This window comes from Anas platyrhynchos, chromosome 1, assembly GCF_047663525.1.
Source record: "Anas platyrhynchos isolate ZD024472 breed Pekin duck chromosome 1, IASCAAS_PekinDuck_T2T, whole genome shotgun sequence".
Classification (NCBI taxonomy): domain Eukaryota; kingdom Metazoa; phylum Chordata; class Aves; order Anseriformes; family Anatidae; genus Anas; species Anas platyrhynchos.
The window spans coordinates 41,964,979-41,991,679 of record NC_092587.1 but is presented as its reverse complement, the minus strand read 5'-3'; the positions used below and the strand labels follow the sequence as shown (position 1 = coordinate 41,991,679).

The 26,701-nt window shown below is 38.6% G+C and overlaps 1 long non-coding RNA gene across 1 annotated transcript; it reads right to left on the bottom strand.

The window, feature by feature from the left end:
- Nucleotides 1-172: 172 nt before the first annotated feature.
- On the bottom strand, nt 173-19,749 carry LOC119715000 (uncharacterized). The gene is made up of 9 exons (XR_011807961.1): nt 19,522-19,749; nt 17,766-17,880; nt 11,228-11,294; nt 10,039-10,129; nt 7,980-9,501; nt 7,566-7,638; nt 6,525-6,696; nt 2,579-2,725; nt 173-1,974 (listed from the first exon to the last, which is right to left on the bottom strand). It is a non-coding gene; the product is annotated as an uncharacterized lncRNA (long non-coding RNA).
- Between the last annotated feature and the right edge of the window lie 6,952 nt (nt 19,750-26,701).

The window sequence follows — 26,701 nt, the reverse complement described above, 5'->3', positions numbered from 1 at the left end:
TCCTCTCCTCTCCTCTCCTCTCCTCTCCTCTCCTCTCCTCTCCTCTCCTCTCCTCTCCTCTCCTCTCCTCTCCTCTCCTCTCCTCTCCTCTCCTCTCCTCTCCTCTCCTCTCCTCTCCTCTCCTCTCCTCTCCTCTCCTCTCCTCTCCTCTCCTCTCCTCTCCTCTCCTCTGTGTGTTTTTTTTTTTTTCAAGTTTTCTTTTTGATTTTTCTTTTTCTGAAAATCCTGCAATCCCTGGATACTACCTACGTGTCAAGAAGAATGCTTATGCCTTAAAGTCCTGGCAGTACAATATAAGATATTGTGAACTGATCATTTTTTGTGAGTTTCTGGACTTTTGAACATTCCCATGGCTCATCCTCTGGTAGCTGCAATGGGCAGCTGGAGAAATTATGCTCTAGCCAATAGCTTACATTGTCAGCAACCTGCTAAGTTAAATAAATAATATAAATATATATTAGCCTGATAGTAATGAAGCAGCTTTCTGGGAATTATGAAGCCACTTTTACTGAGGTGCCTACTAGTATTTAGGTAACTGTGCTATTTATGTCTAGTCAAATTTTCTCTAGAGGCCTCCAGTATCCTAAAGAGTTCGTTGTACTTGGGCTTACGCATTGGCATCACCCCCCCAGTCAGGAGGCTTGGAAAGAAGCAGGAACCCACGAGGAGTGGGTGTAGAGATGGGACAGGGACCTGGAGAACAGGCAGGTGGTGGGAGGCAGAGCTGTGGGCTGAGGCTGTCTGAGCCATGATCTGTTGTGGCTTTCACTGAATGCCACTCCCCCTTAAAGTCTCCATTTGAAAAGTGTCATTGCTGCCTGTATGCTGGGTTGGGTTTTGGTTTCTGTTTGTTTGTTTGTTGCCTTTTCCCATGACTCCCTCCTAAAAAGTTGTTTCTCTTCATTTGGGAGCCACCTTCAGTCTGTGCTCCTCCCTCCCCATCCCACAGCCCTTAAGGCACTGTGCTTGTGCACCCATTGCTCCCTCCTGGCTGTGCTGCAACCACAACAGGAGAGATCAGGGATCTTCGCTTTCAACTTGTCCCACAATGCTCAAATCCATACCTTTCACTCCAAGCTAAACCCACCTCTCTATTTAAGTTACTTTAGCCCATGTGTTTTTTTCCTGATCAAAAAAAAAATAATAATATATGGGACTGATTCCCTGGTTTATTCAATCTGTGCTGTGGCACTCTAGCAATGCAAAGCAACTGTAAACCCTGCTTAATTGGGCAATTAAACTTTATGACTGCTCTGCACCACTGAAGTGGTAAAAGGCAGCCAGGAAATCTCACCCATCAACTGAAAAAGCCACGTATGCACAAACACCTCCTCAGAGCAGACCCCGAGCTGTGCAAGCCCCATGGTTGGCCCCTGGCCACATGGGCTGCAGGGCTGAGGAGGGCAGTCGTGCGCGCAGCAGCAGGAGTTCACCTCTGCAGGAACGCCAGCATACCCCTTTCATCTTTGAAATGCCCTTTTTGTTGTCTCATGACCATTTGTTAGTCGTACTTGGAGCCTGTTGCGGTCAGCAGCGTTGTTTGTTTAATAAATGAAAATAAGAGAAGGGAACTGAGAGCTCAGGCTGCCCTGTGGTGCCTGCAGGTCCTGGCCTGTGCTGCAAGCCTGCTCCTGACCCCACAGGCTACCACAGACCAAAATCCTTTGGGAAGGCTGGGACCTAGGTGTGGAGCTCACACCATGAGCCTGCCCCTGACAAGTCTTCTGTAACTGCCCAGTGGTGTTTGATTGAAATGCCTCTTCCAGAGCGGAGGTGTTAAACAGGCCAGAAGGGTCCAGTGGCTCTGGCTGCTTCGTGAAGGCCATCATCTGGTGATTACCCATGGGAATGGGAGCTCCTTGCTAGAGAGAGGAGCCTGAACTAGCCATGTAAAGGCATGAGGGCTCAAGATGAACTTTGAAGATGTTGAAATTTGAAGTTGCTGCTGATATCCTTGTCAGTCACACCCAGTCCCTAGGAAAAGCAGATTTTTATTCTAAAGCAGGAAGATTTATTTTAAGATTATGTAAGTAAAGCAACTACTCAAAAGCTGCTATTGCTTTTTCTCACTTCATTCACGTTTAGATATATATATATACGTGTATACATATATATTTGTTGTGTTACAAAACTTGTTTTTGCAGTTACTCTTAGCAGTGTCAGTAGCTGGGAAACGTCCCTTTTAGATTTTGTGGCTGCTTGGTTACCATAGCCTCTTGCTATCCAAATAGCCTTGCTCTGTCAGGGCTGTGAGATGGGGAGAGATAAACACACAGAGCAGTTGTGGCTTCCTGCCACCAGCCCCGCTCAGCGAGCAGGAAAGCAAGAACAGATGAACCGCTGCTGCAGCGGCGGTGGGAAGCTGCGGCCTCGCAGCCATGGGGCAACCGAAAAACACAAAATGGCTGTCCCAAGAGCAGGATAAGTAGCCCCCGGCTCTATGCCTGGTTGTAGGCCCACCTCTCTGGTACAAGAGTTTCGAGGCAGCCATCACTCTGCCAGGGAAGCAGTTTGTGTAGAGGCATATTGAAAATAAGTACCAGTTTTAAGGTAAAGCAGTTGGATATTATATACGAACCTTACTGTGGCAGTAGACAAATTAAAAATGATGCAATAGAGCCATTTGTCAGTTGCGACTAAGTGTTGCCTCAAATTAAGTGTCAGGTGTTGAGTGTTGTCACTTGACCATACGTTTCCGTTGTTTATTCAGTTTTGGAAATTGTGGCTAGACAGGAATAAAAAGAAAACTAGCTGATGGGAGAGAAATATAAGAGAAATGAAACAAAAACAACAGAGTTAAAATTAGAGAAGCACCAGCAGTGCAAAAGAAGCAGGATCACGAACACTAACAGCTCTTGAGCAAATCAACCTTTCCCTTCCCTTCAGTGAAGTGTGGAGCAGGCAGCTTTCCTACCAGGAGCTGCAGGGCGTGTTTCTGATATAGTAGGGCTTTGTAACACGAGCTTAATCAGACACGATTTTGCAGAGGGAGGGAAATAACATCATCTGTTAGTTGTTTTTTAACGTTTGGTGAGGTTACATGTGGTGCAATTAGCTGGTGCTGACAGTAGCTAAGCACAACTTTGTTTCATGTTAGAAGAAAGTTACACAATGTTGTGGGTGGCAGAATATTTTGGGAGGTACAACTTAGCTGCGGACTGTGTTTGCATCACTTCCTGAAATAGAGATTGGCTGATATGATAGATTTTTATTTTTATTCTGCTTTTCTCTTGAACCATGTTACACTTGCATGTAGTTTGTGGAGCTAGGTTTTCAGATGATCATAAATGCTCAAACCAAGGCGCATTATATTTTTATCTAAATTCTCCCTGACCTTTTTTTTTTTTTTTCCCCCTCTGGTATCTCAAAGTAGAAATTCTACTAAAGAAGTGAATAAAAACGGTATGGATTTACTGAGTTATAAGTGTATTTCTTGCAATATTTATCATCATTTAATTCACTTTACTTTGGGCTGTCCTCAGCTTGTGTTTTTTAATATGCTGCAGATTTCGGAGCTGACAGTGGGTAACTGCGAGAAGCCAAGAGCCAGTCAGGATGCAACTGGCGTTTTAACTCACAGGAAAGTGTAGGAGGCAGTGAGAATTTAAGTTTCATGAGTAGGAGAATTTAAGTTTGTTTTTGTTTTTATTTATTATTTCCATGGGAAAACTATACCTCTTTTCAGTTCCTTGTGCACTGGGAGATGTGAAAACGGGAGGTCTGGCAATTTCCTGCATTGTACTCCTGCAAACCCATGACAGCAACTGTCAGCATCCTACCCTTTAGCCTACTACTTACCACGGACTGAGTATTTTTGCTGAAGTGATTAGCAGAAATTGATTTAATTATGATATATTACACAGATAGTTTCAATCTCTACCAGGACTGGAGGGGAATACAACTCTACAAGATGGTGTTTTGGCTTGTCTGGTGTTTCTGTATGACGTTATTTAATCAAAACCCATTTGTTGCATTGAATCAGTCTTCATTATGCTTTTACAATAAATGAGGACATGGGAACAAGTTTAGCTTTGAGAACTAAAACATACTCTTTCTTGCACTAACCTCCTAATGATTGACAATGAAGGATATGAGATGTAGACATGGTGCATCACTCAAAAATGACTGCTTGTCAGATTAATTGTGCAAGAGTCCTTACTGTAATGAAAATACAAATGTTTTTTTTTTTTTTTTTTTTTTTTTTTTTTCTGTAGTGATTTAAACGCCTTCATTTTATTTCTTATTTTCAAGTCATGTGTAGCTAATGAAGTATCTCAGTATCCTATTTCCTACAGTGGTTGCTTGAGACAAAAAAAAAAAAAGGGGGGGGGGGTGAAGGAGAGGCACATGAACCAATACACCTCTTTCTTTCTTTCTTTTCTCACTTATCCAGTGAAAAGCTAGCAATTAGCTCTTCCTCCAGTGGAAACTGCACATGGATTATCCTGTTTAGTAGGCAGCTTTAGATCACCACTCCCTGAATTCATCACACCTCTTTTAAATTTATTTGTACTTTGACTTATAATTTCTACAGTTCAATTACTTTACATTAAGTAAAACAGCAATGAAAACTCATTTTGTTTTCAGTTTGCTGTCTACCAATTTCATTGGGTGTCCGCTATTGTAATAAAGAAATTTCTTCTCCTATGAAGAAAGGCTGAGAGAGCTGGGGCTGTTCAGCCTAAAGAAGAGAAAGCTCTGGTGGGACCTCATTGCAACATTTCAGTACTTAAAGGGAACTTATAAAAAAGACTGAGAGAGACTCTTTGCTCAATTGGATAATGACAGGACAAAGGGGAATGGTTTTAAACTAAAAGAGGGGAGATTTAGATTAGAGATTAGGAGGAAATTCTTCCCTCAGAAGGTGGTGAGGCACTGGAACAGGTTGCCCAGAGAGGTTGTGGATGCCCCATCCCTGGAGGCATTCAAGACCAGGATGGATGAGGCCCTGGGCAACCTGATCTAGGGTGTGGCATCACTGCCTATGGCAGGGGGGTTGAAACTAGGTAATGTTTAAGGTTCCCTCCAACCCAAGCCATTCTATGATTCTATGAAATAATGAATCATTATTCTGTTCTTGATCCCAATCATGTTCTTGTAGGTCCCTAGCATGTCTTCTTCATGTGTATCTTTCTCAAGGTGAAAATTTTGATCCATAAAGTGTTCTCAAATGGTCATATGTATTGCTCATCTCTAAGATTTTTCTACCACTGCTTTCCAAAACTGATCACAGTATTCAGATGTGGATCACAGTGGCACAGTCATCTTGTGATTTTATTTTATTTTTTATTATTTGTCTTTCAGTCATTGCTGACCATTGCTGTTCTATGGTGGATTTCAAGATGAATGTCTGATAAGTATTTTTTAGATTACCTCTACATGTCCATGTCCCTGTGTCCTGAAGTGGAAGCCTATGTTCCAGACATGTTTTGTTTTGTTTATTGCACTCTGATGGCTAGGTCCTTAATCTTATATTGTCTGCTCTGAAATCAGTATGTATTCAGAGAATGGAATAGTGATTTTCAGTTTAGTAAGCAGTGGGTTATTAGAGATCTTTTGGACAGCAGAAAACAGGTTTGCATTAAAAGTTAACCTGCTTTAAGTACTGTGTTGCTCTGCTCAATAATATAATTTCCACAAAGACTATGAGACATTGGAAAAAAAGGCCATTAAGCTTCATCTATGATTAAAATTATAACCTTAAACTTAATTGTTGTGGTCTCTTATATCAATCTTGAGGGTGAAATATTGAATTACTTTAATTTAGCAACATGAAAATACCATATATATAACAAGGCATACTGTTTTTTCCTTCTTGATGGTGGTCCTCTTTGATCCCTACTTAACTTACTGCTTATAAAAAGAAACTCTAAAAGAGCAGCACCTGGGAAGGTCAAAGAATGAATCTTTGAAGACTCTTGTTCAAATATGCCAACAAGAATTGGAAGTTACTGAAGTACTAACAGAAAGATTTGTAAAAGGTAACCAAAGCTTGATGTGGCCATATAAGGTCTTTGGAAAAGACATTATTTTGCTTTTTCAGTATTAATTATATCTGAAAGATCCTGTTTCCCTTCTTCTCCTGCCCGTCTTCTGCAGATTAGATGGCTATCTGTTTACACTGAAAAGGGTTTCTGCCCCTACTTCAGCTCTCTGTCTCTCCTGCATAATAACAGCTGCTAAAGAAAAAATACTTCTTGATGCTCTGTTCAGTCATCATTGATGGAATCTGTCTTGTTCCAATTAAAATGATAAATCCTGGGGAGGTGGCAAATTTCCCATGCTTTAATAGAGTCTCACTTGAGACAGTTGTGTTCAGTTTGTTGTGCTATGCAGATGCTTGTTACTCAATACCTCTCAGTTTAAATGAAGGCTGCTTTTGTCTGGGAGCAGGAGCTGGAATGCTAACACACACAGTACCCATGCGGCATGCAGCTTCCTCAGCTTGTGTGTGGTTAGGTGCTGGGCTGCTCAGCCAAAGATTTTGATCTGCTTTAAATCAAGATCTGCTGAAATATGCACACCTCTCTCAAATACTTCATCACTTTCTAAGCAAAATCCTTATCAACCTGTTAGTTCTCCTTTATAAATAGTGTCTATTTCCAATGAAGGATAAAACATTCTTTTGGCATCCCAGAACCATACATTGTCCCAGCTTTGTCCAGAATGGTACAAGCTTCATTTGCAAAGTATTCCCTGGAATAAAGAAACAAAAATCCGTAAATACTGAATGTAGTCATTTCACACAAATGGATGCAAACATTTTATGTTATTAGAAATAATCTTTTGGTTCTGGTCTTTCTTTTTTTTTTTTTTTTTTTTTTAATTTCAAAGGTCTTATTTTCATAAAAATATAGATATACTTTCTTTTCATCAAAAGATTCATTTTGACATGCATGCTTTTTCACTTAGAAATACTCACCCAAATTTTGTTTAGAGCTTTGGGGATGTTAGCTCAAACTTTTGTTATCCTTGTTTTGCTACTACTGAGAAAATGAAGAGCAGAAGATAAAATAGTGCTTTGTCTCCTTTTCTAAACAGCTTTTTAGGGTTTTGCACTTTGTGCAAAGAAAGAAAAATAAATAAGACAAAACACTGCTCTACCTTCTTTCTCTCTTTCTCTCTTCATCTTTCTTTCTTTTTTTCCTGCCTTCTTGCCTTCTTTCTTTTTTCTTATGTTCCTAGCACTGAACTGTGCTTGTAAAGAATTGCGTCAATATTTTGGTAAATTATCATAATATTTATTTGTTTGTTAACACTTTAAAGCAGTATAAATTACTCAGAAAGACAGCAAAGCTAAAGACAATCTCAAGAAACTATTATTTTTACTTTAGAGTGGTATTTTAGTCTATATTTTACAAGATCTGTGTTCAAGATCATTAATAATGTGTGGTGTATTTTAGGAATACTCTATGCTTCTTGTAAAACCAATAAAATATGACATGGTAATCATGAAGATAATAGTATTATGTATATAAGCAAGAAATAAAATTATCCCTCTCAAATTTGTTCATTGAGATTTAACATAAAAGATAGAGCATTCTACATTGAATCTTGCTCCATACCTCAGACATAGTGAAAACCCATCAGCAAATGCAAGTAATTATCCGTTGGTTTCATTGGGCTGCAGTTGAGATCCTATAGATTTAAATTATTATTTATTTTTTAGGGGAAAAAAAAAAAGAGTTTAATTAAGTACAAAACATATTAAAAAGCTGTGTATGGTTTTCACATTTCCAACAGCTCGCTCAATTAGAACAAAAGACCTAAGATTTGTATTTACCTTTATCTTTGAACTGAGTCTACTGTTCCAAGGGTGACTTACATTTTAAACACTTAAAAGCAAGAACCTTTTCTATTCTGAAAGTTAATAGAATTAACTTCTATGAAGTTAATTTTGATTTCTGAATGTTCTTATATTTCTACATCCAAAGGACTTGTTGGTAATGAAGTACTTCAAGTATTTGGAAAAATATTACCATGGCGTTAACTGTTCAACAAGTGTAGAGTTCATGATGGGAGCAGCCTTCTGCTTCTGTAGTTGTGGAGTTCGCTATTTTGTGAAAAGAGGAAAAGTATGAGGCAATAGATACTCAAAAAAGCAGATTTCACCATCCCCAAACGGTGATAGGTAAAGCCACAGGGAAACAAATAGGCTGGGAGAACAGAGGCTGGATAAGCAAGCCACTGCTGGGGAAGGTTCTGCTACCCATCCAGATGCAGAGGATGGCAGCTTAAAAAGCCACCATAGCTGCAACAGTAAAAGTAACACATTGTTATGGAGGAGAAAAGCAGAAAGGCTGTGACTGTAAGGGGTAACAGGAAATCCTTCTGTAATTGCACTACTGGTAAGAGGAAGGCTGAGAAAGCTTTGGTCTGCTGCTCTGAGGGGAGGAAAGATATAAACAGAAGATGCTGAGAAGGCCAAAGTGTTTAATGCCTTTTTGCAGCCAAACTCTCCTCAAAGGACATCTGCTACCAGATGGCTCACACGAGTCACACAAGTGACAAAGGGCTGGAGGAAAGAAAACATAAGCACTTAAGTTTTAAGATTCCCAAATCTGCTAGTGAGAATGAAGCCTGATAAAATTCGTCCTGAAGCATTAGACAGACTAAGCCGAGATCTGCTGTGGGGGATTAACCTCATGTGAATGTAGCTGACTGAAAGTTAGGCACCCAGTGGAAACCATTAATCTACTTTAGGGTGGGATGAGTGGCTTTCTCCATTTAAACCCACCCTTAAGAGGCATCAGGGCCAGGAGGGCACCCCCTGCTGTGTCTCTGTCCCTTGCCTCACAGTTCCCCCACGTGCCCCAGGCCCAGGACCCCGCATCAGCCCTGGGCCTGTCTGCCACGGCCTCAGCAAGGCCGCAGCAGGGCTGGGCTCCAACTCCCCATGGCCCTGCTCTGCAGGAATACTTAAACTGAAAAATATATTACCAGGTTGTCCCCCTCCCTTTTTAGTAAATATTAGCTAAACAGGGAAGGGAAATATCCACCGACCCCTGTAACAATGAAGATTAAATCTTTTCCCTCGCCTGCTACAAAGTGTGGAAGAACCATCTGAAATATCTGCGTCTGGCACCTGTTCCCTCCACATCCTGACCTCCATGCAAAATGACTTTGTTTTCCGAGTGTGTCATTGAAATGAAGGTATTCACTCCTCGCATATCTACAATATTTGCTCACCCCTTAGAAACTGCAAGTATTCTGCACCTGGCAGGTTGCATAATCTGGCCCGATGAAAGAGAAATATGGTCTATAAGTCCTTAACATAGCCCTTTGATCTCTCTTCTTGCCAGCAGCCTGTCTCTCTGCAGTTTCCTTTTACAGGGTGATTTGGAGGTTCCTTTTAAGTAGCTTACATTTTATCTCTTGTCGGACATGAAATAACTCCACAGGCTGTACTGGAGGGAACATGTTGTTCTGCTGTCACAGGCACAGCTGCCTGGGCAGAGGAGACTATTAACAATACGGCGTCCAGATAAAATGAGCAGATACCTGCAAAAAAAATTGCTATCTCATTAGAGATATCCTATCTTGCAACATAGTGCTTTTGGGATCCCATTTGGCTAGTGAAATATGAAATAAAAAGGAAAGACATGCAGATGGTCTATTTTAATCAGTTTAATTAAAAGGAAGGCTAGTACCTACTTTTACTTCCTTTCATTTTAATCAAGAAAAAAAAAATGTAATTTGTGTACCACAGACAGCCAAAATAGTAGGAAAAAACTGCTGCAGTTTTATCAGCTTAATCTTTTTCTCCTGCATGTCATTTGGCATTTGCTCTCAGAACTCATATGGACAAAATCCTTAGAAAAATATTCAAAGGGAACACTGCCAAATTTGGTGGCTGTGTCCTAGTTAAACTCTCTTTCCTCTTTTAGCTTTGTGCTGCAAATGAAAGTCACCCAAACAAGAATGTCCATCTGCAGAAAGGTTGATTACAGAGTTGCCTGATTGGTACATCAAACGGACAGGGATCTGTTATTTATTTATTTTTTAATTGGAAAAGTACCAACCCCTTATGAAATGTACCTCTAGTCCAGCAGATGTAACTGCAGTGGTGGCAGTAGAAGAGTCAGTACCATCTCAGTCCCATTATCCCTGAGTCAGGATGGGAGCCACTCTTGCCATGAAAAGAAGTCAAAAAAGTTAGTGTTTTACTAATTTTTCTTCAACTATTATTAAAATTTATTGAATACAGAAAGGCCTATTTATTTAGGTACATCTGAATCACAAGTGGAGAGTGATGGGATTGCTTTTATTTTTTTTGTCTTCTCCCATTTATTTTCTGAAATTTACTCTATGTAATGATAGCCTTTAGTATCAAAAGGCAGAAGTCCAGCAGTTGAAAGCTGTGGGCTCTTCATAGAATAAAAACCCTTTCAGCAGTTCTGGACAGAAATGCATTAGCAGAGTTATATGGGCAGGTTTATCTATCTGAAATCAGTCTTGGTTAAGAAGGCAGTACAGAAGCACAGAGTACAAAATAGTTTTGGTGTACAAAATGTCATTGTCTAGTGCATCTCTGTGTGCCCTGATTTCAGGCTCTTAACTCTTTCATGTGGGGGGTTATGTTCCCTCCCATCGCGGCATTTGTATGAGTGGCTAGCCCAGTTTTGCTCAGAACTGTTGGTTTGCTTTGCAGAACAGTCTGGGAAATGTTTAGCCAGAAGGCTAAACAGGCTCATTATTTACTCACATTTACAAAATTTTCTACAAAATGTCTACATTTGTGTTAAAGTAACTTTAGAAAACTATTCCAAAACATTGCATAAATTCTGTGTCAAGAACGAAGCATTCAAGTCTTTGTAAAGTTAACCTTTCTCCTTTTTGACTTCCATGCAAATTTGATATGTTTTATTTACTACAGTTGAGGACCTTATATGTTCACACCAAATTTGTTCACAACTTTAGCAATATGATTTATTTTTTTAAGTCAAATTATAACTTTATAAAAGAGACAAATGAAGTCTCTTTTGAACATATACAAAATATATAATTTGTATAACAAATTCACAGAAGTCAGCAAAGAAGATGAAATTTTCTTTGAAACATTCTGCAGTGCTTTTGTAATATGAACTCCAAACAGTCTGGATTTGCAGACCACTGGATGTCACTTTTGCTTTACACTGATAGAACAAAACCTTGAATTATAAGGCCTTTAGCTTTTTATGTGGACACATATTTCTGATGCAGTGCCTGTGGTGGAAAAGGATGTCACCTGGTGTCTTCTACTTCTCTACTTCCAGACAAATCTCCCAGGCGATTACTCTTTCTTCTGTGTCATGCTAAATGAGGACAATAGAAGGAAAACAACTTGTAATAAAAATATAATCTAAAAGCAGTGAAGGTTCTGTGAGAGACACTAATCCAGGCCCCTTTCTGTGCAGTATACAGTGAAGAATGGTATGCACATGACTTCTTTGATCACAGTAGAGGTGACTGTAGTCCCCCACCTAGGCTCAAGTAGGAAGCAGGACATAAACACAACCTGAAATGTCTTTTTAAGGATCCTAATGGTATACGATAATAGATTCTTCAATTACTTTGCTGTATTTGCATTATATTATTAAAAGACCATCTTAGGGGAAAGCACAAAAGACACAATGGCTGAGAAAGAACACTAGAAAGCAATTATTACTTTAAAAAACATTGTATCATGAAACCCCTTGCATGGATATTCATTTTTCTGACAAGACTCTTGCTCCTGTATTTCCCTGACAAAAGAATTTGAATGTAAAATTTCTGTAGTCAACTGTTGAGGTGGAAACAGCCTGGAACAAGAAACCAATTGAAGCATAAGAGAAACTTCTGTAGAAAAAAAAAAAAAAAGCAATTCTTGTGAGAGCAAGAGGAAATACACTTCTAGAGATGAATTGATGTGGAAAATTCCCTTCACCCAGCCTGTAAGACAAATGACTCTCCACTGACTACCCTACTGTCCCTGTTTTATCCCTTCTGCCCCAGGTGGGACCCAGAAGCAGGGGCAGGCTGGATGCTGGTACCAAGGATGTGCAGAAGCTCAATCTCAGCACTAGCCAGAGGTGTGACCTTGGCCAGGCAAACTCCAGCACCAGCGACAAATCTCAAAATTGACCTCAGGCTCCTAGGCAAGACCACTGTTTTCTAACCTAGTCCAGGGACTGTTTCAGAAAGTGGAGGCAACTCACACAGGAAAATACATACACAGTTATTTTTTTAACTGGGCATGTATTTATATACAAGGCAGTGAAGAAGAATAAGGAGTTTTTAGTCTTAGGTATAGTTACAACCATGCTTCATTTAAAATGAATAAATAAATAAATCATTCAAGATAAAATACTTGAACATATTTGACCACTCTCTCCCTTTTTTAATATTAACAGGATTAAATTTTGTAAATCTGGCAGTAATAAGGTATGACAATTGTCATCTAATGACATGGTATCAAAAGAAGTCTGCTTCTAGAAACACTGAACATATGTTCATGTATGTCTATGAAATTCAACAGAGAAAAATTGGTATGATGTGGTATTTTCAAAATTAACTGCACTTGCAAAAACACCATATTTAAAAATGACATAAGGATTCATAGATGTTCTAGTACCACTGTAGGCCTCAGTTGCCATAGGAACTGCTTTGAGGTGCCAAGTATTTTTCTAACATCAGGTCTTTACCATCTATTTCCTCCTGCAAATATCATTCTCAGTAGCAGTCAAGAAAGAAAGGTATGTAGCAAGCTATGAAAAATGGTAAAACTATGGAACAAGAACGCACAAAACATCTACTCATAGGGTGGACAGAATAACCAAGGAGAGCAATTTTTTTTTAATGCAATGACATGAAACAATAGTACCACAATGAACCATTGGTGCAGTTTTATTGCTAAAATATGAAGTATGTTATATGTTTTTTAAGTCATATACAGCACTTGAAATAAAAGTAGATTGAAAGCAATACCCGTGAGATACGATACAGCACTGCAGATTCAGAAAATCTTTTCAAGATCAGTAAACAAAAAAGGAAATAAGTGATGCCATTTTTAGTGTTCTTCAGTTTCTATGGATACAGAAAGCCAAGCTTAGAAACTGAATGATGCATGTTAAATATGGTAAATGAATAAATGTGTAAATAACAGTTTATTTCTGAATGTTATTCTAATTCCCTGTGCTTGAGTTTCCCATACATAAGCTAAAGATGAAGTAGAGTATAATTACCTGTTAATTGCTTTTCAGAAAACAGATTGCAAGAAGAAATTTACAGCATTAGGCATGAAAACATTGGTTTATAGTTAAACTGAAAAGTACAATAATACACATAAGAATCAGCTGTTGAGGCTCAGCTCAGTTACCCAAATATAGGCATCTTGCATAACTTCAAATGAAGCAAAGGTCACCCATCCTCATCTCTACCTGCCAAGTGTGTAGGACTCCCACAGATCCTGTGTTATCAGTCTCTGATGGGTGGCTTAGATACCCCAGAGCTTCTCAAATAGCATCAGGTACCTAAGTTAAGCAATCGAATCACTCTCTTAGTGACTGAAATAGCCTTCAGGCTACTAGAAGGACAACTAAACAAATTCTGGGGTTGCGGCTCAGGCAGCAAACAATGAACTAAAGGAATTATACTGGGGCATGCTAATTGTATAGAGGAATTAGGAGACAATGAATGGAGAAGTTCATCTGGGAAGGGAACATGAGAAAAAACTTTGGGAAATGATACAGTGAACACAAAAAAAAAGAGACACAGGTTTTGTGTTCAGATAAGATCAAGACTACTGATGTAACTTGCTTGTTTCTTGACGTATCAGATCATACTGGTACAACTTACATTTGAATGATTATCTGGCACAGAATACTGGAAATGATTCAGTATTTAAGTACTGTAACAGGCTAAGCTCCTTTTTCCTCACAGTCCACGTACCTTGGCTCTGTGAGTATTCCTCATTTAAATATAGGCTTTGTTTTTTTTTAAGGTGCTATGCAAGCCTTGCTGAGATTTTGTTGAAAGTATGCATTTTTTAATTCACAGGAGAATATACAATTTCTTTACTGACTGTATATATATATGATTAGCTACTTGTTGAAATTGAGGCAATTTGATCTCTTCAGGTTTGGCGTTACTCTGTGCTATTGCTGCTCTTCTCCCTGTGAGGAGAAGTTGTTGCTTCACAGAGATGTCCTCTTCCTCAGCTCCATCCTCTGGCTTGCATATACTTGCCTGGAATGGCCTCACCTCTGCTGGCCTTTTGGCTTCATCAGTCCTACCATCTAATGCTGAAATGGCAAACACACCAGCATCGCAGCCACACCTATGGGTTTCTTCCAGTTACTACCCCTTTATCCCCAGATAAGTTGTTTCTCGTCTTCATCATCCCAAACTTTCTCTTTTAGATCACACCCATAAGAGGAAATCCAGAGAAGAATTTGCTTGACCTGAAATTATGAACTGTCAACAACATATACTTGAGGAAAAGTCTCACATGTCCAGCATTCCTCTGGGTCTACTCTTTTTGTGCTCTCTACCTTCCTGAAATTTTGGCACAAATCCAGCAACTCATTTATGTGAGTATTCAATTAAGATGATATAAATGGCACTAAATCTGTCTCCCATTTTTCATGTAAGAATAGGACAGCACTTTGTGTCAGATGAATTAATTTAATTAGAGTATTTTGTGAACACCAAAATCACCTTCATCATCCATCAGTGTAAAAAATAAATGAAGAATGATTAATGTCTTGCCAAGTGAAGGTATTGTGAGAGTCTGAAATATAACAGGGTCCAAATGCAGTGCATCACATTTTTTCAATCTGTCAGATCATTATTTCCTTTCTTTTTTTAATCTTCTTTAGTTTGATTATTTTCTTCTTTTGAAGCCATGTAAAACTGTCCCAGGTTCTATCTGATTTATTTTGTTTTATGTTTGTCTGAGAAAAAATTGTAAGAAAAACACACAGCATGTGAGGATGGATGCTAAATTTTACCAGGATTGCTTCAGTCACAACAGAAGTAAAGGAAGTCTTCTTTAGAGTGTTATTGTAGAGTGCAAATTCACACAAGAGTTTTCATTTTTAAAGAAGTGATGCTGTATTTGAATTGTTCAAGGAGTTAGCCAATTGCAGATACATAGCTTATACTGTCCTGTGAGCTCTCCTGTAGGCATTTAGCTGTAATAATTTGATCAGCTTTATTGCTGTAGAAGAAAAGGGAGTTCTCTGACACTTGCATTCACATGTATTTCCTCCAAAATATTCCAGAATGCTAATTAACCTGGACAGCTGTAGCAAGCAAATATGAAGTACGAAAAAGCAATAGATTGAAAGAAACACAAGAGTTTTGTCCAGTTGGTTTTGTTTGGGACATGTTTAAATTACGAAATGCACATTGCAGTGTGAGATATGTACAATAGCTTGACAGAAGTTTTATATCTGGAATTAAACTTCTCCCAAGCTACAATGAAAAGCCCCAAACAAATCTCTTAAAAGCTCTTTTTGCACTTCTTTGCATCAACATACATTTTCAGGACTGCATCTAAGACAGCCATTGTATTAACATTTTTGCCAGTATTTACTGTGTGAATTAACTAATTCTATCACGTGGTATGAACTACAGTGCTCTGGTTTTTAAACTTTATTATTATTATTATTTTCCAAGAGTATAATTATGCTGGCCTCCAAAAAGGGATTGGGCAATTTTCCCTGTTTAAAGGGTATGACGAAATGTTGGAAGTATTTGAAGCCCAAGGAGCTTCTGAAAAGATTTATAGAACTTACTGCTATAACTGTCTAGCCCTGGAGAGCTGCCATTTGGAAGGGCCCTGCTAAGACTTTGAACTTAATTTGTCAGCATCACGTCTCTAAAATGCAATCTGCAGCACTTCAGCTGTCTCCCCAAAACTACAGAATCATTGCCCTGGTAAACTGAGGCATATCTGCATGAGTCTGGGATCCCACAGGAGCTGGTTATGAAGAAATTCCCTTGGAAAAATAAAATCTTTATCTGCTGGAAGCATCTCCTGTTGCTCCCTTGCTGCGTGCTATTGGCACATGGCAGTCAGAGAGCAGGGGCTTTGTGGTTCCTTTATGCCCCAATAATCCTGGCTACTCAAATAGCCCTTTGAGACTGCTGGCATCTACACTAGCCTTTAAACCCTGCTATACACTGGCCCTGACAGGCTTCCAACCAGGAGAAAATAAAGTTGGCTCAACGCCGTGTTTGCACAGCCTGGGTGCTGCACTGAACACTCTCGTCCTCACTCTGATGATCCCAGTTTGCGTTTGTATTGAGGTTTTCGCAGAAATGGCAAGGCTGTATTTTTAGGTAGTGTGTTTGTAGTATTTTCCTCCTGCTCCAATTGAAAGCCAAATGGTTGGGAGGCTAGCATCTGTGAAAATGTTGCATATTATTGGGTGGTACATAGAGGCTATAGTATCACTGATGTAATTTCCAAATTCAAAACGCTGTTGTATATTAAGAAGTTACTAATACTCATGCTGTCAAGGGGCAACTGAATTTCTTCAGCTGGAAGGGCACTACTGATCAGCTGTCACTGAAGCGACAGCTTTTTAAGACAGAAATCCTTGGCTAAGGTATTTGCTTGTTTTGTCAGGAAACATGCCTGCACGCTGTGCCTTCCACAGACCTGTATGTATTTTCCAGCACAGTAAGAAGGGCTTCTAAGACAACCTTAAGACTTTGACATTGACAGCTTAAGCCATCGACGGTAGACTGATGCATGGTCTAAAATAACTATCATAGCTATGTCACAGGCTAAATATCTGGAGTCTGTTTCTGTCTTAGCGAAAACAAAATCTATTCTGGATGTGAGTTGCTGAATTTTTAGCTGAAAGTAAAAGCTCTAACCAAGCTTAATTTAACTGCCTCTGGGTATTGACTTAAGTCATTTAACATTAGGATAGAAATGAATGCCATACATATTTGTAGGTTGAGATTTCTCTCATTTGATTTTTAACACAGTATTTAAGGTCTTCTCCAAGAAACACTGATTGAATGAATTCCTGGTCCTAATTAATTTAATGGCAAAGCTCCCACTGATGTTTGTGGGGCTGAGATTTAACTCATGAAAGTTAAGAGTAACTTTTTAATCAATTGAATAGAAACCTGAGATCTAGTAGAAAGGGCATATAATAAATAGATAATAAGTTTATTTCCAGCCTGTATGCCAGCAATCAAGCAATAACATGTTTATATCATTTGCAATGACACAAGGAAAGCTACTACTCCTTGCAAGTAATATAAGATGCAGCAAATATTTGTCCCACCCATTTTTTTTTCTATATTTGGAAAGATAGTCTATATTCTGAAGTATTTAATTTACTTCCTGAATCAAGATAATAGTCACTGCTCATAAGAAAAAGAAATCCCTTGATTATGTCTTTAGATAAGGCAATTCATATTTAATGTGAATAATTTTAAAACACACAAAATAAGTAGGAATTTCTGTATATACATATGCTATTTTGAAAAGTATTATCTGTATTCATTAATACTTTTCTGATTACTGTGTGACTATAAATTCTAGAATAATTCATCTGTTTCAAATAATAATGAGATGAAACACAAAACAAGTAGATTTCTAAGCAGTTTTAAAATCAACTATAGAAATCTTGGGAGACAATTCATTATCTTTTTTGAATATTACATGTGCCTTTGTCATAGCATAAATAAATCATTTTAAGAGCTCTTCACAGATTACCAGTGCAATAAACAGCATGAAAGCAGATAGTCAGCCACCTGCAGGGACTTACACACTAAATTACCTGCTCTGACCTTGGAGAGAAGAGCACATGTTGCAGGAAGGCAGAGCTTGAAGGCAGCACAGACAGGCGAGCTGTGTGCATCTGATTTGCTGGCTCAGTGTCCTGGTAAGTGAATCTGTTAATAAAGAGACAGCTCAATTTTAGAAACAGGGAGTCCTCCCGTGCTGATGTGCCACACGCAGTACGTGAAGCACGGTGGTCAGTGTAATGTTTCCAGTGTCAATTTGTTTCTTCATCAGATGAGTTTGGCGAGAGCAGATTGTAGACACAGAACACAGAAGGACGTTGAATGTTTTCCTCCTCGAGTGTGATACTGCTCCTATGTATGTCCTGTTTTTCTTGGGAGAAGCCTCTTTCAGTCACCGTGTTTTATTTCCTGGACCCAGCTTCTGAAGGGCTCTTGCAGATGTCAGAGCCAGTTGGACCTGCTGGGGAGATGCTGTTGAGCACCGGAGGAGGCAGGGCTGTGGGTGGGAGGATGTTGAAATCCCACCTGGAGAGGGAAGGTGGCCTGCAGCCTGCCACCAAATGAGTGGATGGGGGAAAAGCTGGTGAGGCGATTTCCAAGGAAAGGAACTTTTCTAGTAGCACATCATGTTTTTTGTTTAATCTACATATTAAAATTAACCATGAAAATATGAGTTATGTAAAAACTTACTCTGACTTTCATCCTTGAATGAAAATGGCAATTGGAGTTTAATTGCTGTTTAAATGTCTGGAATGAAATGGCTACCAAAGGTGTTCAAAGATCCATGGTCAAGGCATTTTAAAAGCAAGTTCGAGTAGGAGCTTTAGTTGACCCACTGAAGTTAATAGCAAGATTTTCATTTGCATCAGTGAAAAATACATCCTTTGGCCAATTTGCCACACAATTTCCTGGTATAGGGCTGGACCAAGAACTGGGCTAGGGCTATTCAGTGCAAACCATAGCAGATTTGTATTCAGTAGCTCTTGATCCTTTGAAGCAACAGATAAAAATTTACCAGGAATAAGCCAGCTAAAGAAGTTTTCCAGTCTCCTTCACACACACCCTGCCCCTGCTTGCTCCCCTTATCTCTTAACATGGAGCTTCATAGCACATACTCCCACATCACGCCCCTGCAAAGCCCCTTCCAAATAAATCTGGCATACGTTCAGCCCTGAATGGAAAGACAGACCACTTGTTATTGGGTATTGCTGGGTGGGAAGAGGGAATAGGGAACACTTTTATTTATTTTTTTTTGTTTTCAGGAGTAAAAAATAATAATAATAAAAAAAAAATCTCCATACTTCTTTGTCTTTTTCTAAGGCTGGGAGCCTGAAAACTGAAAAATATTCTTTTTGCATCCAGAGACTCCCACAGCAGGTGTGTGTGTCCTTATGTTCACTTCCAGAAGATCTCTCAATTTGCTCTCCACCTCATCATTAGCCAGTGACTTCTAATTGTCCTGTGCGCCTTTGACCTCCAGGCTCATGAACCGGGTGAACCAGCAATTTAATTTCAAGATGAAGCCTCCTATTGCTCAGAGAGAATTGTTCAGAAAACAACTTGTGCTGTGCTGCTTTTTTTTTTTTTTTTAGTTTTCCAATAACTTCCTATTAAGGAAGAGCTTATGTTACCTTGCTCCTCAGTCACACAGACACGTAAGGCTGTATTACTATCTTTAGAACATTTCATATCAGCTACATGTTGCTTTAATGACACATGTAATTGCTCTCAGTCGGGATCATCAAACAATACAGTCTAAGAACTATTACAAATTCATTTGTTACTCACGTGAATTCAGAGAAGCAAGGCATGTACTCTGGGTTTCAGGGATGTTGAGAATTTAAGTGTAGCCCTTGGGGTCAGGCAAGAAAGCCCTGAGTGGGATTCTGTGTGGGCCCCACACAGGGGGTGCATCAATTTTGTAACACATCACTGGGAAGCAGTCCCAGCTGAGCTTCAAAAAGTGGTCTAAGCTGTAAAAGAAAACATCCTTTACAAAAATTAATTAAATCAAACAAAGCAGTTAGATAGCATCACAATGCAGAAATACCACCTTCATGTATAAGGCTATCTTCTTCAGCTTGCATTACAATTACATTTATTTCATGTGAATAGTTAGCATAGAAGAATTTATATATATTAAAAAAAAAAGTGTCAGACTGAATTTATTATATGCAAAGCAGATAACACCTTTATGTTAGTTTTTAAGTAAGAACGTGATTCTAGCAATACTTTTGATGTGAACAGTCGAGGTTATGAACAACAAAGGATAGAATGAGTAAAATAGGTTTACGGCGTGAATCATGCAGCTGAGTTAACACTAAGAGGAAGCAGATGATATATTTATCATCGTAATGTGCTCTTCATGACTCATCTAAATGCAAAAAGATAAAGTATGTGAATGATTAGGCAATAAAGATAGGTGTTAAGGAGGGAGTGACAATGGAAAATATTACTAAGCTTATAAAAACAAGTTGACTTATTCATTAATTTAAAGATAATCTGTTGTTTTTCCAATTAGCCTAAAAATAAACAGATTTTTTTTTCAGTATGAAAGACAATTCCAACAATTTGGATGACAGTCAAATATGTTTGAGTGACAGGCTACATAAAATGATTTAAGGCTTTATTTGGCACATACTTTTCATGTGAATCAATGTGCTTATTTTTCTTATGATTCCTCACCTCCATGCTCGTAGGGCCATAAATCCAATCTTTCATGTCTAGAAACCAGTTGAAGAGTGGCAGCCGTAATACGTAAAGCATCAAGCCAAACCTGTAGTGTAAAAGGGTATTTTTACAAGATCATCTTGGGGGTTACACTTTCTGTTGATTCGGATTTTGTTGAAACTTTATTTTATTTATAACATAGGAATTGAACACTTGCAAACAGCAATTGTATGGAAAAACCTTCATAAGTAAAGGGTTATTTAGTACTGCCAATTCTAAATATTCATTTTTCTTACAGCTGAAACTGTGGTGTTCATCTGTCACCCAGTTTCTAATTCTCTTTGGCTTCTTCCAGTCCATATGTGGTAGGACAATTAAAGTGTTGCAGTCCTATGTCAGAACAACTTGCCACTGTACTCTACATGTAGAATTGGAAATTTCACAGTTTCTGGGAGTCAGAAAAACACAAAATAATTGACATAGCCTCCTAAGTATTACTAGGACCTGTCTGACCAAATGTAACTATCTGAAACAGGGCTATCTGTGGTTGAGCTAATCTTCTGGGCTACCCTTATTATGAGCAGAAAGAAAGAGGGTCTTTAAAATGCACATGTTTCATCACGCAGGGATCTAAAACACAGGGGATGAATCATGTTTCTAAGCATCTATTTATTTCCATGATCATACATCAGACCCACAAGAGACTGGCTCAGGGGCTGATGTCCGAATTCAGGAGAGATGAATTTCACCTTGAAACTCTGATCTGAGGCTCAGTAACAGGGGAAAAGGTACAGTGGAAGGGCACAGTAAATACATCTTGTTGTTACAGAGCATAATATGCATGACTACGCGTATCATTTGACAGGTTTAACTTTAATCTTTTTCTTCCAATGTTGAAAAAACAAAGATAAAGATACCATGAGAAAGTAGCAGGAAGCAGGTAAGTGACAGCATTGACACATGGAAATGCAAAGGGAGAGATATGTGAGAGCTGAGCTGGGACAGGGGGTGTAAAGGAAGATCTTGCTTGGCTGCTCTCACAGAGGGGCAGATAGCTTCCTCAGCTGTACTCCTGCCACCCCAGTGACAAGGGATATGCACCGGCACAGCTGGGGGAATCACATCACTAAATGTGGTTAAAGCAAAGCTGAACGAATCCATCACACAGATAAGGTCAGAGCTTCCCTGAACCAGCCTTGCATCTCTCTTGCTTTTAGTGTTTCTCTCCTGCACATCTGTGCTTATTTCTGTAGCCTGGAAATGGCAAAACTTAAGCTTCCAGAGCCAGTGCTGTAAGAACTCTTTCTGATTTCTTCATAACCAAGAGGAACCAGAAATATCTTAAAAATACAGAAACCTGCTTTTGAGAGGTTTATAAAACAATAACAGGAAGATGCATGTCTTAGAAATGTTTCTATTGCTTTGTTAGAGATAATTGTTGTAAGGTTTCAGAATGGATTTTCTGGATACTGCTCTTTCTTGCACTTAGCTAATGACATTAGGCAGAACTGAATGAAAATGTGGTGACTTTGCTTTTTAAAATAGTCATGGTGTTGTTCACTGGCACCCAAATAAATGTCTTCTCTATGCATCAGCATGCATATCGATGTACGTAAGCACGAATCAAGTCCTTAAAGCCTAACTTCCAACTCCTTTGTAAATGCTGAGCTTTATATATATTAAACTTATTTCATCTTGAGTTGATATGCGTAGAAATATGATGAATTCAACAGATCACAAATGGTTTTATAATCCAGATTTTATTATCTCTGTTAGATAGAAATCTACCAAAAAAAAAAAAAAAAAAAAAAAAAAGAAAGAAAAAAAAAAGAGCATGGCTGTGTTCTGCAATGCTAATCATGCAGAGTAACACAAAGTCATTAGAACATTTCCACTGCATTTTCAAGGATACATAATATTTGTATCATGTACTGACTTTTGTTCACCAAAGTGAAAATAGTCAAGCATTCTGGAAAAAAAAAAAATGTTAATTAGGCACAGTCAGATTAGCAAACCTGTAGGGAATAGGGATGAGCTAGACAGAAAGTACTTTTTATTCATCTTTTAACCGTCGGTGTTAGGAAAGGACTTGCTAATCAGTAGCATTAGCAGGAACAATAATTACTCTGTTAATTCTCTGGTCTGAGACTATGGGACAGAGTTTAGTTCTGGGCTGTGTCCCAGACATCACATGTAATCTTGTGCAGATCTTTTCCAAAGTGGCCTTTCCTTCACAATTCCTTAATTTCTGAGTACTTGACCTGAATTTCAGATGCAGTAGATGTATATAGACCCTGTTGATGTTAATTGAAAATTACAATGCATAGCACTCTTGAAAATAAGTTTCCAAGGCATGTCAACGTGGTTAATCCGAACTTAAACACCCCTAATCTAATGACTGCTTGGAAGCCCAGTCTTAGGGATGCCACCTCAGTTTCTTTTGCAAAATCTGCAATAGCATTTTACATTACTTGACAGATCTTTCATAAAATGACTTCATCTTATATATTTCAATGTAAATACATCAGCTACAAGAATGGATGAGGAGTGACTTATAAACATTTTAGATAGGTAATTTCACATCGATCGCTGCATATGGAAACTTATTCCTTCCAGATTTTGGTAATGAAAACAAAGTATGTGTGAAAAATGAGTATGGGGCTCCACTAAATCATTTACCCGCGGTGTTTGAATACTGTTTCCCATAAAGGAGCAGAAACACTGTCAGTCTTGTGACTACAGGACTGAGGAAGGTAAAAGATAGCATCTTTGGAATGAAACTGGAGAAATATGACTCATCCTTTTTTGTTGCTTGCCAAGCTTACCTTGACATTTATTTCTTTGCTGGAGTGCAGAACATGTTTACAGAAGTTTACTCCATGCAAATGCATCTGGATTTCCTCTGAACTGTCAGCAGCTTGCACAACCACGAGAGAGATTCAGTTTTGCACCTCACGGCATATTCTTTGTTCGTGATTGTAAATTAAATGCTTACGTGCGTCTGATTGTTGACAGCATGCATGGGCAGCCTCATATTTTGGAAACTTCATATCCCAGTGACAACTCTGTAACCTCTCCTTGCTTTTACAGGATGAAAACAAAACTTAGATTCAAGCTGGCTCAAACCTACCTGGGTAGGAGGTTGGCATCTCAGGCCATGTATTCAAATGACAAACACTGCAGAATCGCTGGAAGGATCGTGACGGTTTAACAAGGTTTATAGGGTTTTTACGATTTAGGCCACATCTGCAGGAGAGGAGTTGAAACCATGTATCCCTGATATGTTTCAACACAAAGCAAATGCATTTGTTTAAACAAATCATGAGTGATTTACTTTGTATGCTACTGACAAGGATTGCTCAAGCAGTTAGGGATCACCTAACTGGGGGATGGTAATTTGCTTCACACTGTTTTACTGGAGTGGATAGGGTTCTGACCAAACCAAATTTTAGCTTAGCTTTATATGGTAATTTATTGATACAAACATAACTGGCTTTTGCGTGGTTTCAGCCTTCTGAACATGTTCGTAAGGACTTTCTGTTTGTAACTAGGCAAACGCTGTAAGTTTAGTTAGATTAGTGCAGGTTTTACAGTCTAGACAAACTATCTTGGTACCATACAAATCAAGGCAACTCTTTTTAGCTTCCTAGGCATTCAGTACAGTTGTTGTGCAGCCCCAAAGCAGACACCAGCATAAAACTAAGGAAAGGTCTCCATAATCTAAGGGATCTGGGCCTTTAAGATGCATTCCTGTTTAGACATTTACCAGTATTCACAGGTGTGAGTTTTTTTATTCTTCATTTTGTCACATCAAAACCTTTTATATTATTGCATATGTTATTGAAGAAATAGGATGGGTAGTATTTCTCTCATTTAAGCAGGTTTTATTTTTTTTTCTCATGGCAGAAACAATTAATTTAACAACATACTTTGCATAATAACATTTACTTATTATTATGTTATGCCAGCATCAGAGAAGTAAACCAAATTTTTCCACAAGCTGTGTATTACCTAGAGAAATTATTTACTCTTCGCTACCTCACATTTAAAAAATGAAAGAGAGGAACAAGAAAGTTATATTTATTATTGCAAAAGCTATCTTTACTGACAGCAGCATCACAGGCATATTATATCATCACCTTTGTAATTAGTTTAAAGAAATCTGAAGCTGCTATACTTTATAATTTAACTGGGCCAGATAATTCTAGCCTGGATTGTATCTCCTGTTATTTGTTGTGTTTGGTAAAGGTGATTATATATGTTTAAGTTTGTATTAAGTTTGTAAGATGTATTTTGTATACATCTGTTTGATTTTAATGTTGTATACGATTGACTACATATGTTGCTTTTTATTTAGGGCTTTTGCTGCATGGCCGTAAACAGAACTATCCAAATAAGTAAACAAATGAGCCCAGAGGGTTGTGTGGATACTTCACAGTTCTAAGGAACCCATCCTCCCAACGCAATATGTTTTTCTATCAGTCAATAATGGTGCCAGGCTTCTCGAGTTTGAACAGAACCACCCTCTTTGAGGAAAATTATATGCCTAGTTTGGGCTATTTTTTTTTTTTTTTTTAATTTTTGTCCGCTGTTTCCAATTTAAGAAAATTAATGGAAAATGACAAGGATCTATTTTAAGGCATACCACTTATTAAGTGTAGTACCAAATAGTTTTTAAGTACAGTTTGCTTCTCTTTGTTTCTGTGTTAATCTTCTCCAGGAACATATGAGATAATTCACACTTTTGTATATGAGACTCTTCTCCCACTTTTGGCCAGGTGATCAAAACAATTGTGCTGCTGGGGAACCAACCAGATTAAAGAGTAATTCACATTTACATCTTTTTGCTAGTCAGGATCAAACTTCAGCTATAAACTACGAACCTGCTCACTTTATAATGAAGTCAAAGAGAGTCATATCTCCTCGGACCATTGTTTATAATCAACAGTTTGCTGAGGACTTTAAGTGCAATTTTGGGAATAGTATCTGACCTGAATATTCTCTGACACAGAGGTCAGAGAACTGATCTTCAAAATGTCCCCCACAAATGCAGAGACTACAGGAACTTACTAATGTACACTGTGATACTGGTGTTCCCATTTACTTTGGAGTCTTGTGCCTCATGCCATTTATTCCATTAACCAGCAGAGAACTAAGAGCTGGTTTTGATCCCTGCATAATTATATGAGCTGAAATGTTCCTCTTACGAACTTGAACCAACCTAAAGACCTAATTTAACCTATGTGAGTGTACTATCACCAAATATGCCTCAAATGTTGGTTGGGCAACTTGCACCTTCAATAATGTCCTTTTTTCTTTTGTTTAATATTTGACTAGCAGACACCCAAAATCTAATGCCTGTTTCAGGAGGCATTAGTGCAATGACAGGAATAGTGTAGCTAAATCTACCTTGTAGCGTTCCCATTAGGGAATGCTCCATTAGGAAAAAGCTCTGTTTTGGGGTTTCCTGTAATCTAAGAGGATGTTCTCAAACTACACCTTCACTGTAGTGGGCATTTCCAAGCAGGAAACACTTTCCAATCAGAAAACCCTCCAGGAAAGCAGACTGGCTGGAACCTAAGCCACCAGATCCCCACTAAGGTTGACACAGTATGATGTTAAAACAGTTGCTGCAAAATATTTTCAGCATGGAAGGTGACATTATAAACTAACATGTATACAAACACTCCAACAGTAAGTCATGTAAGTCTAAACAACCCCAAATGCATGGTGCACAATGAATTTACTAGAGCTCTGGAACAAAAACCTCAGATTTCTCTTTGTATCCCTGGACTGAATCTGTGGTAAACCACCTTTTCAGCATTCCTTATGTCTCGTGCAGGTCTGTATCAGATAATTATATCAAAGCCTTATTATTCTGGTTGTTGACTAGCATCTGCTCACTTGCCACAACAAACAAGCTATGTGATAACAACCTGATTTCTTTTGAGAGTTTAGTTGGTGCCTCCCCTGGGACCAGAATATTGTGTATTAAGCCTCACAAAGAGAATGTTGAGGAGGTTGTTTATTAGATTCCTGTTTTCCATTTGATTGGCTCTTTTCTGTAGCTGAACAGAGGTCCATATCATCCTGTATTTACACACCACATGAACTGTATTACTCCACAGATAGCCTCACTGAAGTGGCTGACATACTTGTGATATGGAAACTCCTGTGTTGAGGTGGGGTGTGGTTAGGATACACGATCCAGCTTTGTCTTCTCGGCTGCTAAGAAGTCTCTATTCAGAGGACAATCATTGTTGGTGCTTTGCAGTGAGGAGACCAAGTGAAAATTTCC